Genomic DNA, 18300 nt, shown 5'->3' on the forward strand with positions numbered 1-18300 from the left:
TGTTTACTTCACTGCTAGTTTGACTCTATCTGATGTTGACAGGGGTTCAGTGGAAGTGCATTATGCCACTCTCAGGGGACAGCTTGATTTTCTTTAACGTCTCGTTGCTAGAGCTTTAGATCCATAGATTGGAATGGCGTATTAAGCAACCTTGTGTCCATCAGCAAAAAGTCTTGGAGACCATTCCTTCAGAGAATGTAATATTCATTGAATGAAACAGGTCTACCTTTTCCTGCATGAGGGTTCACACACATCTATAGAAATGCCTGGTGTATTCATTATGTTTATGGTAGTTAAATACCTGTTTCAGGAAAAATAAATCAATATGCCAGTGATACTGGCAAAAAACACTCTTTTTATATCAGTAAAAAATGGTTCCAGTTGCTTGAAACTTCTTTGACTGCCAAATGAAATAACACAGTAGAGGATTTTATTTAACTGACCTACCACTAATTTCAGAGAAGACAGAGAACGGGAATAATTTTTTTTTCTTAATTCCAAGATGAATCATCAGTGTAGCCCGTTAAGAAATCAGTGGAGCAATTCCTTTTTCATTCTTTGAACTGTGCAGTATAATGGTAGTTATTATGCACAATTGCCAAAGGAAAAGAATGTTTTACTTAAATTTACTTTTTAAAAAGTTCTCTTCAGAAATATATTACAATGTGTTGAAAGCCTTGAACACTTTTTAAGTTATCCTCAGGCTTTGTATTTATGTAATTCCTTGGGGTGGTGCTTCTTAGAATCCATCTTCAAAAAAAGTTCAGTGGTCAATTTTAATGAAGTCGATTTCCAGGCTCCAGGATATTTCACTTGGAAGGATTTATGGATAGCAAGCTAAGTTATTTTAGTCAGACAAATGCATTTCTATTCCTCAGCAGCCTTCATTAATTACACAATATAAGGCTTCCATAATCCTCTTATTAAGAGCTTTATTTTTCTTGCTTAAATAACTATTCCTTCAAATTCTGAAAATGTAATATATTCATATATTTCTGCAAGTTTAAGAGAATCTTGAAGTTTTCTTCACAGCCTAAGGAAAAAAGGGGGGAAATGTTCACTCAAAAGTGAAAATTAAAGCTTGTCTGTACCTTTAGTTTTCTAATGATTTATTTCTCTGTGGTACTAATCTGTCACTGGTGGGATTCAAAATCATAAGTCCTTTCTGTAGGAAGCTGAACATCTAGGGTGCTGACAGATGTGTAGCTCCCCTCTCTAACTCTTGGTGCTTTACAGAAAGTGCCATGAGTTAGTGACCCTCCCCCTGCCACACTTCCAGCCCAAGAGGCATTCGCTGTTTGGTTGGGGGAGGGGGGAATTGAGCTCCACTTTTGGAGCTGATCCAGCTGAGGAGCTGTCTGCCTGCAGTCTTTCTCCTTCTCCTTTTCTGCCTCCCCCCCTGTCCCCACCCGCCTCCCAGCTCTGGTGGAAGGGAGAGGAGACGAAGGAGGTAGAGTGCACTGTGGGCTGGGGTTTGCCCAGCCTAAGCTGGGGGGAGGGCTCCAGTCCACGTACCCTCCCCCAGCCTCACAGCATGCCTCCCTTCCCTCATCTTCCCCCCCACTTCCTGCATCAGCCTAGCTCCAATCACATAGTGTCAGGGCTGGGGCTTAGCTGTATCAGCCCAGCTCTGATTGCATACAGGAACTGACATAAGTTAGATGAAGGTGCTCCACTTTAGCATTCATCTGATTCCCATTACATGAGGGTTAATCGGTCTCATGATCGGCCACTTTTAAAACGCTCCAGAGCCAGGCTCTTTTGTCATGGTATGTCTGTAGAGCACTTTCAGGGGGCTGATTGCACAACAAATGTCCCTCCTGTCAGCACTTTTAATCTTAGATGTCTGTATTGGGTACTTGTTAGGTTTTCATTACCTTATTATCACCTGAAAATCTTTAATATAGTCAATCTCTTGACCAGAGGTGACCTGAGCAGGGTGCAGGGCCTAGGGCAAATCAGCGCCCCACCCCCACTCCGATCCCATGGGCCCTGGACCTGAAAAAGCTGCTGTCGCCATCAGTGGTGGTGGCACTGTTGGTGAGGGGGCAGCGAGTGTCTGGATGCAGAGCCACTGCTTCACCCAGCTCCATGCCACTGCTGCTCTGCAAGGCCCTGCAAAGTGTGAGGCCCAGGGCGGTCACTCCAATCTTCCCCCCCCCCCCCTTAGGGATGGCCCTGGTCATGACACACCGGTACTTCTATTACATTTAGCATATAGAGACAGAGGGATAAATCATATTTCACTTCATTCACCTAAATGGTGTAGATGCAGTTTCATAACTGCATTTTTTGATGCTTGCAGTTTGGGGTCTATTTTAGCACAGAGCAAAAGTATCCTACTGCTTGTGTACCTGCCCAAGGTGAGACGTTGATAGAGGGAAATCATAGAAAATTAGGGTTGGACGGGACCTTGGAGGGCCATCTAGTCCAACCACTGCTCAAAGCAGGGCCATTCCCAACTAGATCATCCCAGCCAAAGCTTTGTCTAGTTACGTCTTAGAAACCTCCAAGGACGGAGCTTCTGCCATTTCCCTGGTAACCTTCTAGTGAGAAAATTCTTCTTAATATCTAACTTAAACTTCCCTTGCTGCAAATTGAGACCATCACGCCTTGTTCTGTCATCCGCCACCATTGAGAACAGCTTAGCTCTTTTGAACCCTACTTCAGGTAGTTGAAGGCAGCTATTAGATCAATCTTCTCTTTTCTAGACTAAATAAGCCCAGTTCCCTCAGCCTCTCCTCAGAAGTCATGTGTCCCAGCCCCCTAAATATTTTTGTCACCCTCCACTGGACTCTTTCCAATTTGATCATATCCTTTCTGTAGAAGGGAGCCCAAATCTGAGCGCCCTACTCAAGAAGTGACCTTGCTAGTGCTGAATAGAGGGGAATAATCACTTCCCTTGACCTGCTACTAACACACCTACCAATGCAGCCTGGTATGTTGTTGACCTTCTTTGCAAAGGGCATGCTATTGGCTCATACTCAGCTTACTGTCCACTGTAATCCCCAGCTCCTTTTCTGCAGAGCTGCTGCCCAACCAGTGATCCCTCAGCCTGTACTGCTGTATGGGATTGTTCTTCCTTAAGTGCAGGACTTTACTTTTGTCTTTGTTGAAAAGAACATGACTAATATCGCTAGACTGCATCATTAGAACTGATTTAAGTATCTCTACATGGCATTTTGAATGGTAATATATACATATACCAAGAGAAAGTAAAGGGCTTGAATCATTTGTCCACAAATTGTGTCCTGAAGATGCCTAGATATTGAGCTCTGTAAAGCATATATCCTTTCTTGTTTTATTTATATTTGCTCTTGCCCCAGAACTGGAATTCCTGCAAATATTTATAAAAGGCATGGGGGAATAAAAGACATCTTGTATCAAGAGTTATCAGGGCATGGTACTGCAAAACATTCCAAGATAAACTGCGAGAGGAGCATATGTGATGGTACTCAGCAGTGGGATGAAGCTTATGAGTTGTTTCAGTTATACTGCACCAGTGCTTCTAAATGTCTGTGACTGTTGCTGAGAAAATGTGCAGCTGACAAGTTCAGGTGGCACTCGCAGAGAAAGCTGTTAATGAGCTGAAGTGCCTCTGCAGTATGAGTGAAAATTAACTTGCTAAATAAAACTCCTGAGCTGGTTGTAAAACAGTTTTAGAAAAACCTTTGTTTTACTTTATGAAGGGAAATTGACTTTGTTTTCCTGGCAATTATATATTCCAGAACTAGAAAATAAAGTAGAAATGTATTCAAACTGTAAAACTGGACTGAGATCCTGGACTATCTCAAAAATCTGTGTGTGTATTAAGGCAGATGAAGATAATATGTATGAAGCAGTAGTCAAGGTTGATTTTTGATCTATGACCTCCCTTTATTTTAGGGTCTCAGTATGGGAATTGATTTCATCATCGACTCTAAATTGGAGAGTTCCATCTTCCATAATTTGAAATATGACATTAATGTTGTGGCTTAACATAATGACCTTTGGATCACTTTCCGTAAGAGAATGAGTAGCTCCTGTGAAGAGTTGTGCATTCTCAGTGCCTTTTTGCCATCACCAGGATTTCATGAACACTTTTCCCTTGGACCTAACCTTTAAATGTTAACTGTGCAAAGAGGGGGAATTGGCTTTCACTGGGAGGACAGATCAACATTCATCTCTTGAACCCTAAAAACAGGATGCAAGTGATGGATAGCCTTGTGCTGGGCTTCTTTCATCTGGTGCACCCAGAATGAGCAGACAAATGAACCTGCCATCATATGATCAACAGTAATTTAAGTGATGCCTTAGTTATCAATGGAATCTGTAGATAAGGGAAGCTTTCTTTTTGTTTTTTGGTTTGGTTTGGTTCTTTTTTTTAATGCAAAGGCTGGTGTCACAGGCACAATGGCAGAGAGTTTCAAACCAGCTAACTCAGCTCAAATATTTCCTTACCACACTGTATAGACAAGTTACTGTGTTAAAATATTTTGAGGAGCAACCTCTAGCCTCTGTCTTGGAGGACCTAAAAAAATGTAGATATTTTTTTTCGAAAAGAGAAAAGGAATTGGAGGGAATCAGGTTGTAAAACTTCAGCTCAAATGCTGAAACTTCGGCATAACTTTAAGCAACCAAAATGAGATCTTTAAGTCCCCATATAATGGGACATTTGTGCAGCCTTAATAATAGACTATGTTACCAGTATGGCCTGTAGTGCATATCAGTCCTTGCCTGCAGAAATGTTTTATTCTCTTAAATACTTTACTTAAATGAGAAACATTTTTTAAAATCTTTTTTATTTTTATAAGGTGGCTCACTATTCATTGTACTTAATGTTTTTAGGCAGTTTATTTCACAGGAACAGATTTCTTTTGAAAAAAGAATGAAAGCCTTTGTTTCAAATGATATAGCTCATTACTGAGAAATTGAGAATGGCAGCCTGAATCTTAAATAGAATAGACTACCATATTGCATTGTATAAGGCGTACTTTTATAAATGGTTTTTCATTGTTTTCTGTTGATATAAATATTGCCCTCATAAAATGCTTTTAAAGCCACTACTACGTGATTCTGTCAGGTAAGAGTGTGTTGCATATTAATAAGGATCAGAAGACACTATTGTTTTAAATCAGAAAAGGCTGCTTTGGCTTTTCTAATATTTGGAATCCTAAAATAACTTATGGTCAGCTTTAACAGGATCAGTCTGTGATTTAATAAGATTTATGGGGCAAAGTTCAAATGTGTATCTTTGGCAAGATTGGTGCCTAAGAAATATTTCTCCCATTCTCATTGAAAATATTTTTCCATACATCCTTTAATATATTTTTAAATATAACAATGAGAGACTGATAGTTTTTAAATAAGAAAGATGCATTACTTCTAAGATAAATTGATTTTTAATCTGCAAAAAATTGTTCTGCATTTTACAGAAGTAGCTTTTTGCCAAGAAGGGATTAAAGGTATTATTTAGTAAGGCTAGGGACAGAAATTGCACGCAAACTGGTATAAGTGATTGGAAACCTGTCTAAAACCTGTAACAGAACAGAGGATCAATGCGCTTACACTGGTTTCAAAATGAAGGAAAACAGTTTAAGATCAATTTGGATATAGTACCAGATTGAATCACTCTAGGTTAGGCTGCAGCAGCACAGGGGCCAGGCAAGGGGAGGGGGGGCAGCTCCCCACAGCTACGGTCTGCACAGTCGGTGGGGGGAAGAAAACCCTTGTGGTCTGGGCTTCCTCCCCCCGCCCCCCCCCATACAGCCTTGATCTGCCAGGCTGTGAATGTCTCAGTGCTGCCCCCTTACTAGTCCCCCATTTCTCAGTGGCTGAGAGGCAAGGGGCTATCAAGAGGACTTGGGTGCTTGCCCATGTCCCGGGGGGGATGAACCAAGCCCCAGAGTCACGGTGGGCCGGGGTGGCAATTAGACACGGAAACAGGCCGGGTTCTATTGGCTATGGAGAACTGAGGCACCAGAGCGTAGCGGTTTTTTTGTAAACAAGATGAAGTTTATTTGACTTACACTTAGACGCGTAGGAACCGATGTCTTCAGTTACAGTTAGCAAATTTACGAATGACAAGAACAACAAAGGGGTCTGTTGGCCCACGAGGTTCAGTCCGGAGACTTAGTCCCAGGGCTGGTCAACAGCTCATTGAATGGATAACACAAACAACAAAACAAAACTGTAATGCGGTGAAAGATGAAATAAGACGTGACGCCAGTCCAAAAGGGACGAAGAATGGTGCTGAAGTCAAATGCCAGGTACAGCGGGGCGGATGGATGGTCGAGGGTGAAGCCTGAGGTCGGAATCCATGGAATTGAGGTAAGTTCAGCTTTTAGAGGGTCCGTAGCCGGTGCCGGTTAGATCGAGAGCCAACAGATCAATAGGATCAACGTAGGAAAACCGCGATGGGGAAGACCGATAGGCCTCAGAGCCTAACCGAGGGACAGTCCCTGAGAGCCAGCCTCTGTCCCCAGTTGAATGGATCTCTCTTTTTCCCCCCAGAGGGAGGGGCCCTCAGACTTTTTATAGCAGCCCTATAGCCAATCAGGCTGCTTGGCTGAGAGAAATTTCTAGAGGTATTACCTCATTCCAGTTGTACACTGGGCATGCTCTGCAATAAGATCTGTGTAGCAACTGAGTCTGCACAGGGCTGAAAGTGGGTCAGGGCTGATTGACAGCTCCTGAGGTCATAGAAAGCATAGTTCAGGCCCTGTATAGAATTTTCCACTCTCAGTCAAACTGAGTTCATGCATTGGCAGCACCTATACTTAAAATTTTGCTCCAACAGCCCAGTAAAGAAAGGATGCACTGGGAAAGCCCCTGTCTTTCTTGGGGGCTTCCCTCCCACCTGCTGTGCAGATCCCAGATGAGCTGGGGGTGTTCATTTTATCCTGCCCTCCCCCCACCACCCGCTCCCCTGGGAGCTGTTGAGCGGGTGAGGCTTCCAAAAGATAAAAGGAAAAAAAATGATATTTAGGTACCCAAACTTCTGTTTCCCAGCAGGATATGGACACCTACATGAGCCTTTGAAATATTTCATCATCATTAGTAGGGTTTGAATATTAGATTTATAATATTTTTAGACTTCTCATTATCTCTTTTGATTTGACTCTGATTCAGGCTTTTCCTGCTACAATGCCGGATCTATCTGGATGCTACGCACTCTGAAGTTAGTGGGAATCTTGGGCTGCTCTAGAGGACTTAGTAGGCAAATTAATTTTTTCAGGCACCTTGGTCAATGCTTTTTATTAGATTTATCTAATAACGTTTTTCCTTTGCTATGAAGTAAATCACTCTTTGGGTCCATGCTCTCTGTCTTTGTTCTTGCACGTCTCCCTGATGATGTAGGAAATAAGAAAAACTTAGAGGGATATCAACAGAACTTTCCAACAAATGCCATGTTTATGCTGGATGCAAAGAAGCAGTACACTGGAGGTGCTGTGGTGGAGATGCTGTGATTTTACTTGTGGATGGTGGCTGAATTGCTTTGTTAATTCAGGCTTTGATTTTTGTCACAGACTACTATTGGGCAATTACTTTTCTGCCTCATTGGCTTTCTCATAAGGGATACTGATAGGTTCTTCTCTACCGCCTCACACGCACAATATGTAAATAAAAGGCTTAGTGAGGAGAGATGGAGTGAACTGCTTCCAGTATGCTGGACGTTCAGCTGTATATCTCAGTCCCCTTCAGACAGCATTGCTGAGATTAGGCAAGAGTATTTTTGTGAACATTAGCTCTAATGTGGTCTATGTATTTATGCTACATAACACTGATAGTACTACATGTCCTGGAGTTGGTAAACCAAGCTCACGGTGTCATGGTTGGGCGGCCGGGTGGTGGCATATTGGACACGAAACAGGTGGGATTTTTTGGCGTGGAGTTCTGAGGCACGAAAATGTAGTGGTTTCAAAACAGTTGGAGATTTATTTGACTTAAGCAAGCATCACAACCTACGCCATCAAAAGCTTCAGTTACAGTTTAACAAATGCGAACAACAAACAACGGAGGGGTCTGTTGGACCACGAGGTTCCCCAACAAGCCCTTGTTTTCTAGCCTGAGCTAGGTGCGGCTGCCTGTTGGTTAGTCTCAGGGCTGGTCAACAGCTCATAAAGGGTCGGACAAACAACACGAACACTAGACAAAACTGTAACGCGTCGGGAAGAGGGAAGTGGTTGTGACGCCAGTCTGATGGACAACGGGTGGTCGAAGAGAAAGCCAAGGTCGAGAGCCGGGAAGTGATGCAGCGGAGATATGATATGAGCCAAGTCATAGTCGATGATGGATGCCGAGGTCAGTCAAAAAGCCAGGTAAGTGAAAGCCAGAATCGGTATCGAAGCCACAGAGACGTAATCAAAATCAAGGTTGAGGTCAAAGCCAAAACAGTCCGGTGATCAGGAGAATCAATACAAGGAGAAATGAAATCGAGGGTATGCATCGTTGCGTGAGGTGAAGAGAACCGGGGATTGAATCCCAATATCGCTCTCTGCCTCGCAGTCCCTGCTGAAAGCAGCCTCTGCTACAGGTAGCGCATGATCTCTCACCACTCTCTCACCAACGACGCCCACACAACCCAAACCAAGGTGGGGGCTCACACACTAACATAGCAGCCCCTTGGCCAATCAGGCTGCTTAGCCGTTAGAATTTTCTGGCGCGATGATGTCATGCTCTTAGGGAACTGAGCATATGTAAGTTTGAGCTCTGTGTGGTAACTGGGCACGCGCAGGACTGAAAAGTAGGTCACCGGTGATTGACAGGCCAACAGGTCACCCAGGGGGCACATGCTGGGCACACTGGAAATTTCCGTGAGCCAGTGTTATCTGCGCATGATCAAACTTAACTCGTGTTGCCAGCACTCATAAAATTTCTCTGGGACACTACACAGTGTGAGAAGAATTGACCTTGGTATTTTAAATGCTAAAAGGACTAAATGCTGATCAGAAAGCCAGCAGGTTCAATATCTTGTACAATAATGACACTTTAAAACAGCTGCTCAGCTTACTTGTGTCTTCCGCCACCCCCCTCCGTATGGTTTGAAGAATTAATCTGATGGATTCAGAGAGAGTTTTCACACTGACATTTAATTAAAATGAAATTACCAATCATTGTTTCCAGCTACACAGAAGCTATTATTTATGTTGATGTTATTCTAATACCTTATTAGGCCAGGATTGCATTTGCATCATTGTGTTAGCATGACTTGAATTACTTTTTTTTTTTCTTCCACCATTTAACAAGAGCAAAATGTGAAGTGGCAATGTGAAGTACTTGAAGAATAAACTATTTCTCTTCCCTTGGAAAGTATGGGGACAGTGTTTGTTCCTCTTCTCCCCTACCCTTCTCTACAATATCCCATTACTGAATGGGATGGGAAATGGCAGGAATGACTTGTTTGCTTAAATTTCTGCAGCATAGCTGTAATTTAATGGCACGTTTTCACCATCAGTATTGGGGCCTTTACAAAGCTAGATTCCATTACTGCTAATTGGAGTACCTGGGCTCTCCCATTTAGATCAGGCCTGCCATTTGTGTCCCTGTTTAAACCCTGCAAATGTCTGCACAGATTGGCAGTTAGACTGACCGAACCCTAGTTAGATCAATATAAATGTAACACCTACACATACCCTCAGTGAACCGTTCAAGTCTGTCCGTTTCTAACTCTTGTATTCACCGAGGGGATTGTTGCACTTTAAGTGCAAGACTCTCAGCCTCAAGAATAGAAATTCTCATTGGGTCTCTAATGCCTTATCTCCAAATTCTCAGTTGGAGATAAAGCATTAGAGCTCACTATGTTCCAAGCCCTTGGTTTGTTAAACCTGCAAGTAATTACTCTCCTATAATTTTCTGTCCTTCAAGGACTTCAACAGTCTTAGCATTTTAGACTGATGTCTAAACCCTTGCTAGTCCATAGAATTTTGAGGTTCAATTTTGTTCACTTATTTCCTTGAGATTTGTATGAATTACTAGGGGTCTACATAACTTGAGGAAGCAGCCAGACATTTTTGCGAGGAGATCATGGAACCAGCTGCCATTTTCACAGGATAATCATGGTGCCCCCTCAAGCCTGTAGCCAAGGGACCCTGGTGGCCTCGCCTCCCACCACTGATTGAAGGGCAGCCCTTGCAACTGTGTGACCCTGCCCCTCACTGCAGATTGATGGAGAGGGTGGGCCACATGATAAGCAGCCTGTTCAACCAATCACTAGTGTGGGGTAGCAGCTATGAGGACTGCTGGCTCCCTCTGGGAGCCACTTATGTGAACAATGCCAGATTTTGCAATTTCCATGAAATCACAATTTTGGTAGGTCCCTATTGGTCACAATCTTGCACAGGCAGGATAACTGAAAATGAACATACTTCCCTGTCCCATGTGTAACATAACTTCTCATCATGTCTTCACGTGTGGTCTATGCTGTATGTAAAGTGGTTTAACTTGCGTTATATGCTGAGAGCATATGCTGCTTCTCTTACTTTGAGTAAACTGGCTGTCTAGTCGCTAATTAAATGCAGCATGCTTTTCTACAACTTCATTTGCTTGGATACCTTGCCAGCATGGCATTTATTTGAAAATACTAATTGGCTTTCTTGTCACTTGGCTGAAAGTAGTGTCATCTAAAGCAATTTTCCCCATTTTTTCTTTTCTCTGTGCAATGGTTAATAATTATCATATTTTTATATACAGCTGTAATTTATCGTAATTGCTGTGCCATATAAATTGCATCTTTTGAGCAATTTTTAACAATTGACTTCTCTACTGACCACCAGCTTATGATACCTACCTCCTTTTTATACAAATCAAGAAACTGCCATGACACTATACAGAAATATATTGCTCAATTGGACTGCATTAATCCAGAGTCTCCATTGTTTTGGTTTTGTTTTTTGTTTTTTAAAGCAATAAAAATAATTAAATTGTGAGTCTTGGGGAAAAAATGTTGACCTTAAAAGGAATGGGGAACTATATTTATACTGTTAAAAGAATGATTTACCTTAAAGAGAGAGTACCCATTTTTTCTAGGAGAGTGATAGGTGAAGAAACTTATTGCAAAAATGCCCAACATATGGTATTGCTGTGTGTGCATGTGGAAAGGAGGTGTAAATGAAACGTTTTTATTTCTGTTAAAGCAGCAGTGAGAACGTGAGAAACAAAGCTCTGTTACACTGTACCTTGACAAGGTCTGTGACTATATTGCTCATTTCTACAAGAAATAATGACTTAAAATTACATGGCGGTATGTACCCTCTTATTAGCCTACAATATAACTCCCATAGAGTAAAATCCAAAGACAAGCATGTATTTGATTTACAGACAGGAACTTAAAGCATATTTAACATTCTTCACCTAGGGGCTATGAATGTTTCTGCAACTCTGGTTGTACACCCACAGGCAAGCTGAAAGAAATCAAATAATATCAAAATAGTCCCCAAATACATGTATTGCTACTTATGCTGATGTAAGTACATCCATATTTTTTGTTGTTGTTGGCAAATGGACTTTCTTTTCTTAGGGCCACATAGGTTGGACTCTGCATTAGTATGAGATTTTTTCTTCAAATGCATGAAATATCCTCCTCATTTTTAATTGGGCTGATGCAGAATTGAAGGTGATAAATTGCAGCAAAGTATCTGCCCATATTCATGTAAAGGTATCTGCCCATATTCATGTAAAGGTTCATGAGGTATTTGGTTTGCTTATAAGTTCTTGCATTGGAATCATACAAATGTTTTGGTTTACAGATTTGGTAAGTGGATTTCATAGATTTCATAGAAATTAAGGCTAGAAGGGGCCTTGAGAGATCATTGGGTCCCAGTGCGCTGCCTCAGGGACAGGAAATCAACGGGGTCAGATCACCCCAGAAAGATAAGCATCCAAGCATTTCTTAAATTATCCAGAATAGATGCTTGCACCACTTCTTAGGGGAGTCTATTCCAGACTGGAGACTTGGACAGTAAAGAAGTTTTTCCTTATGGCCAGTCTAAAATGGTGTTTCAGAAGTTTGTGACCATAAGACCTTGTCTTCCCTTGGGGTGCCCTGGTGAACAGACATTCTCCCAGTTCCTGATGCACATCCCTTAAATACTTATAGGCTGCTACCAAGTTATCGCTGAGCCTTCGCTTCCTCCAGGTTGAAGAGTCCCATGCCTCTCAGCCTCTCCTCATAAAGTCTGTTCTCTTGACCGCTAATCATGCGTGTGGCTCTCCTCTGAATTGTTTCAAGCTTATTCACATCCTTTCTAAAGCGTAGAGCTCAAAATTGGATGCAGTACTCCAGCTGCAGCCTCACCAAGGCTGAGCAAAGCGGGAGGATGGCTTCCTGGTTCTTGCTTGAGATATATCAGTAGATGCAAGCCAGAGTTTTATTTGCTTTGCTGGCTGCAGCATTACATTGGTAGCTCGTGTTCATTTTGTGGTCAGTCATGACGCCTACATCTCTTCTGGTCATGGTGTTAGGGAGTGTAGCACTGCCAAGCCTCTAAGTAAGGTGTGGGTTTTTTTTGTATGGAGCACCTTGCATTTCTCCATGTTGAATGTCATCGGGTTTTGATCTATCCACCATGCGAGCCTGATCAGGTCGGCCTGAGTTGCCAGCCTATCCTCTAGAGTGACTGCACCTCCTTTGGTGTCATGCATAAGCTTAGCCAGTCCACTTCTGGCACCCTAACCCTGATCATTTTTGAATATATTAAAGAGTAATGGCCCAAGTGCTGAGCCTTGGGGGATGCCACTGGTCACCATGCAATGTTGAGTTGGTTCCATTGACTCTAACTCCCTAGGTCTGATCACAAAGCCAGTTCCCCAGCCATCAGACCATAAAGTTGTCAAGGCTGCAGTTCCCTAATTTTTCCCTGACGACACCATGGGACACCAGGTCAAAGGCTTTTTTGAAATCCAAATATATGATATCAACCTCTTCTGCTTTGTCCAGGTGATGCATCACCTGGTCATAGAAGGAAATGAGGTTGGTCAGGCAAGACTTACCTGCAACAAAGTATGTTGACTGTCTCAGAATATCGCCTTCTGTTAGCCTGTTGTTGATAGTTTCTCTGATATTTTTTTTCTAAGATCTTTCTAGGGTCAAGGTCAAAGTGATTAGTTTGTAGTTCCCTGGATCTTCCTTGCTTCCTTTCTTGGAGATGGGCACCATTTTGGCCCTCTTCCAATCTTCAGGAATCTCTCCTGAGTGCTATGAGTGTTCAAATATCCTTGCCATTAGTGCTATGATGTCAGCCATCTCTATTGGCACTCTTGGGTGCATTCCATCCTGGCCTGACTTGTGGATGTCCAGCCTCTCAAGCTGTTCCCTCACAAGATCTTCACCAAATATCGGCGTATAATTGTGCTTTACCTTGGAAGTCCTGCGTCCTTTCAGGCAGGGTAATTCCCTTGGGCTGGAGGAAAACAAATGCAAAGTAATCCCTAAGTTCTCTTCAGATTTCAGTTTTGTATTATTTCTTTTGAACTTGTAAATTGAGAGAAGCTCTTATAATTCAAGGGCAGTGAAACAACAGCCACATTTGGGTTAGCATGAATGCCTGTGCAACTAAACTGCCAAATTCTGTATACTTCTGTGTTTAAGTTCAGCATCTATCCTTCTGAAATGTAGTCCTGTAATGACAGGATATGTTTTGCTCTTGATATTGGATAACAGGAAAAGCACCAGTGGATAGTACCAGTGGATGAACTGTCAGACCGCTGTCAGATGAACATACAGGTTATGCTTATGTGCTTAAAATACTAAAGGAATTCACTTTAAAGTTAAAAAATAAATTTAAAGAAAATAGGGGTGTTATTACTGCCTTTGAAATAACAAAATAACCTGATATTTTAGTTTTACCACACAGTGAGGTGAGATGAAATTTGGCTTGACAGCATAAGCCATATCCCACCCAGACTTTAAGGGAATTCCAATGGATTTTAGAATATGGTATTTTGTCTGGAAAGAAAATTCCAGACATTGTCATTTTGGTAAGCCTAGATGACAGCTCAGCTTAGCTGATGGTCATGCTAAAGATGGGGGGTAGATATATATTAGGGGATAATTGATTGGTTTGTGTTTCTGAAAAGTGTGGTTGATAGGCCACTGTGGTGATTTCCTGACCTTTTCCATCTCAAGGCATACTTGCATTAATATTTTTTTTTCCACGGCACACCTGTTACAGATGTGGCATACCACTGATGGCACAGGGTGGTGGTGGGGTGGGGGGCAGGACTCCAAGGCAAAGATAGTCTTTGCCAGTGCTAGAGTCCAATGTTAATGGAACACTTCCATCCCCTGCATGAGGCAGCTGCCAGCACCACACCTTCCAGCAAGGACATCCCTGTTTTACCTGCCCAGGACCATGCAGGGCTGGTGCCAGCAGGAACACTGGGACAGCCCAGTCTATTTCCCACCCCCATCCTGGCTGCAGCCAGCACCCAGTACCCTGGGAAGCACCCTGTGCCTCCAGCCTTACAGAGCCTAACATGGTGTCTTTTTAAGGGTCTGGGGGAGGGGATGCTTCTACCAAAACAGAAGACTATTTAGCTAAATGTTTTTACAAAAGCCAAAATGTTATTTTTTAAATTTGTGTATACAAGTAAAAATGTCTTCCTAATTTAAGTGTTTTTTCCATAGCTCTATACATAAGCATTTTGGCAATGTTTAAGTTTAGTTTACTTCTCTAAAATTGTAATCAGTTCATTTTGAGAAACTATGTAGTGCTACTTGGGTTCTGTAATGTTAAATTATTGAACTGTTCATGTACATCTTGGTATTCAAGTCACAGTAGTAAATATTTACCTGTGTTTGGAAATGTTAGTAAAGGTTTTTCTTTAGGAAATGATTCTTTGCTTTTTCAGTTCATTGCTTATCTATAAAAGTTTAATTGAAACCATGATAATAAACTTTAAACTCTCTGTTTTTCTTTCCTTTGGCTTAGCTAGGAATTATAATAATCTTGTAGTTACTGATCTCATCTCTCAGGAAAAGGTAGGGAGACTTCTTCTTCTCCAAAGCGCTTTATTGCAACTGCTAACATGTGGTTGACACACAAGTGGTTGATATCTTCCTGTTGATGTCATCATGTCAGCCCTCAGGAAGGGAGTTAACCCTTACTCTTAGGGTTACCTTCCAAATAAGCGGTCAGCAACTTTTTTTCTCGCAGTGGGTCAGAATGACTCAGCTTAGGTCCAAGGTAGGCTGTTGCTTGGACTCAGCTATTGCTGCTTCTCCCTATTGCCTGACCACAGCCTATCAATGCTGTCTAAACCCCCCAAGCTCCAGTCTGGATCCAGTGCTTCTAGGTTGCCAACCCTCGCTTGAGAATTCATTAAAATTATCTAAACTGGGCATTTTAAAAGACCATGTAAGATTCAGCTGGTATGAAATGCAGCAGCTTTTTAGAATGACATTGATAGATGCAGTCATTATATTATACCTGTTGCCTAACAGTTGCATCAGTTTTCCATTTGTATCTGTGTATGAAATATTTAGTGTTTTACAGAAAATGCCAACTTTATCAGCATTTTCATTTTAAATATTTAAAAAATCCTCTAAAACCTGTGGTGTATCTTAAAACAGGATGAATTGTTAAGTGTACAATGGGTATTTAAATGTGTCACCTGTGATCAACATTACAGAGCATTATGTTTTTAATGAGCATCTAGAAGCACAATGTTTTATTTTTTGGGAAAATATTATAGAGGAAAAAATAAATAGCCCTTTACAGTACACCTGAAAGTGTCAAGATTGTCTTGAGGGGTGGGATATTTAGTTAACTGACTCACAGGCATCCTTCAGTTGTTGTGTCTAGGTTGAATAGGAAATGGAGCATCAATCACAAAAGCATTGCTTCTCATTATGAGAAATTGAGGGCAAACTATTGATCAGTACTTGGTTCTCTTGTAGTCTTTGCCAGCCAACAAAATTAAGCCATGTCTTTGGTGAAATGAATTGTAATCTATAACAACTGTCAGCATGACACAAAAATGAAGACAGCAATTGGAGAAGGATACCTTATTAGGTTTAGAGTGCTGAAGGAATTTATTTTTCAGTAAACAGAATATGTTTATCAGAATTTAAATTTGACAGAGACACATGCACTTTACATTTCTACTCTTGAAGAAAGTATGTTGGCCTCTTTTAAATGACAAGTCTCAAGCATCTCAATTCTTTGTTCAAACCTATAGATAGAATTGTAGAACTTTAGACAAAAGGATGCTTGTATTTCAAGCACTTATTCTGTTCTGTTTTAGACAAAGGCTTTGTATTAGGAGATGAGTGTTTATAGTAATTGTGATGATTGAAAAAAAAAAAAAAAAGTCCTATGAATGTAAAGTTCAAATAACTTAGCCAATGTTCTATTAGGCTAGGGACAGACATTCGAAAAGCCTGACCCTGAATTGATTCAATATATTCAGGTTAGTCTAATCTGTCTAGGTTGCATGGGTTTGGAACCATACAGACATGCCCTCTGGGCTGAGGAAATGCAGGCACATGCCTGCAGTGGCTTAGGCTTAGAAGCCAGGGGGTGCTACAGAATCCTTCCCTTCCCTTCCTTAGTGCTGAGCTGAGTGGAGGGCATGGTCAGGTCCTGGCAGGATGCTCTGAGTAGGGAGGGCCATAAACCCCCACCCTAGTCTGCACTCTCCCAGGCTTTTCCCCACTGGTTGTTCAAGGGGTGGGAGTGTTGCCAGACCCCAGCCTATGGCTAGCACTCTGAGGCAAAGGTGGGATATGAAGCACATATATCTGTTGATGATGCTGAGCTTTGCAATCACCCGCTCACTGCTTCTTTAAACTGCCTCCAGACCAGCAGGGGGCTGATAACAGTGTTTATCAGCCCATCACAAGAACTAATGAGAGAGGCTTTTGTTTAAGCTTTTCTTAAACAGCTCTTTCCAAGGAACAGAGGGACATTTACCAGCAACCTGTTGATGCAAACTTTTTTGAATTTTCTTCTAATGATGAATACCCTCTCCCTGCCTTATCCCAACCCTTTTTCTCCTCAGCCCCAAAACATACTTTTTGTTTCTGGTATTAATTTTTTTGTTTTGCTTTGAGTCTCAGTTATATGTGCAACTCTTCTATTATATCTGCATTCTATTAGACAACCTCTTTGCAGTGTTCATCTGCACACCCCAAATCTTTAATTCCTTTTTAAAAAATCTTAGCCATTTCCTAACATGTTCTGTGTATTTCCTTGATTCACTTTTGGTACTGTTATTCTTCATACAGTTTCCATGCAATCATTCTTCAGTGTTTCAGGCTGAGTCAAGATAAGAGATTGAATGTTGGTGACAGATTCCCAATTGAACCTGAGAGACACACAGCTCTCTGTTCTATCTGTGTCGGGCAGAATGAATTAGTTAAAGCAGATTTCTGGCTTAACTAGTCCATGAATTAGTTCCTGTGAAGCAGTTTTATTAGTAGATGTCATCTCCTTCCTGCCTCCCCTCCCCAACCCAGCCATAACTTGCATAAACCACAAGACGGCAAATTGAGATTGGAAGGGATGTGGATAATGGAGAAAGATGGAAAAAAGAAAAAAATGTGGGGAGAAACTGATATTGAGAGAGAGCAGAAGACAGATGAGGAGGAGTCGGGTTTGTAGCCGGTGGATCATGCCTGACTAATCTAGACTCTTTTTATGACCAGGTTACAAAACACCTGGATGCAGGAGTAGGGGTAGAGATCATTTACTTAGACTTCAGGAAGGCCTTCGATACGGTTTCCCATGCCATACTGGTGAACAAATTAAGAGGCTGTGACTTGGATGATTACACAGTCTGGTGTGTGGCAAATTGCCTAGAGGATCCTACCCAGAGACTGGTGGTGGATGGGTCGGTATTGCCCTGGAAGAACGTGGGCAGTGGGGTCCCTCAGGGCTTGGTCCTTGGACCAATACTCTTCAATGTCTTCATCGGTAACTTGGACGAGGCAGTCAAGTGTACTTTGTCCAAGTTTGCAGATGATACAAAACTGTGGGAGAAGTCGACACACTGGAAGGCAGGGAACAACTACAGGCAGACCTGGACAGGTTGGACAAATGGGCAGAAAACAATAGAATGCAGTTTAACAAGGAGAAATACAAAGTGCTGCACCTAGGGAGGAAAAATGTCCAGCACACTGACTGCCTAGGAAATAACCTGCTCAGCAGCACAGAAGTGGAAGGGGATCTCAGAGTCCTAGTAGATTCCAAGATGAACATGAGTAGTCAGTGTGCAGATGCATGATGAACAGAACCAAGGAGGTGATACCTCCCCTCTATCGGGCACTGGTCTGACTGCAGTTGCAGTACTGCATCTGGTTTTGGGCACCACACTTCAAGA

The sequence above is a fragment of the Crocodylus porosus genome, unplaced genomic scaffold (genome assembly GCF_001723895.1).
Source record: "Crocodylus porosus isolate Cpor-Errol unplaced genomic scaffold, CroPor_comp1, whole genome shotgun sequence".
NCBI classification, from domain to species: domain Eukaryota; kingdom Metazoa; phylum Chordata; order Crocodylia; family Crocodylidae; genus Crocodylus; species Crocodylus porosus.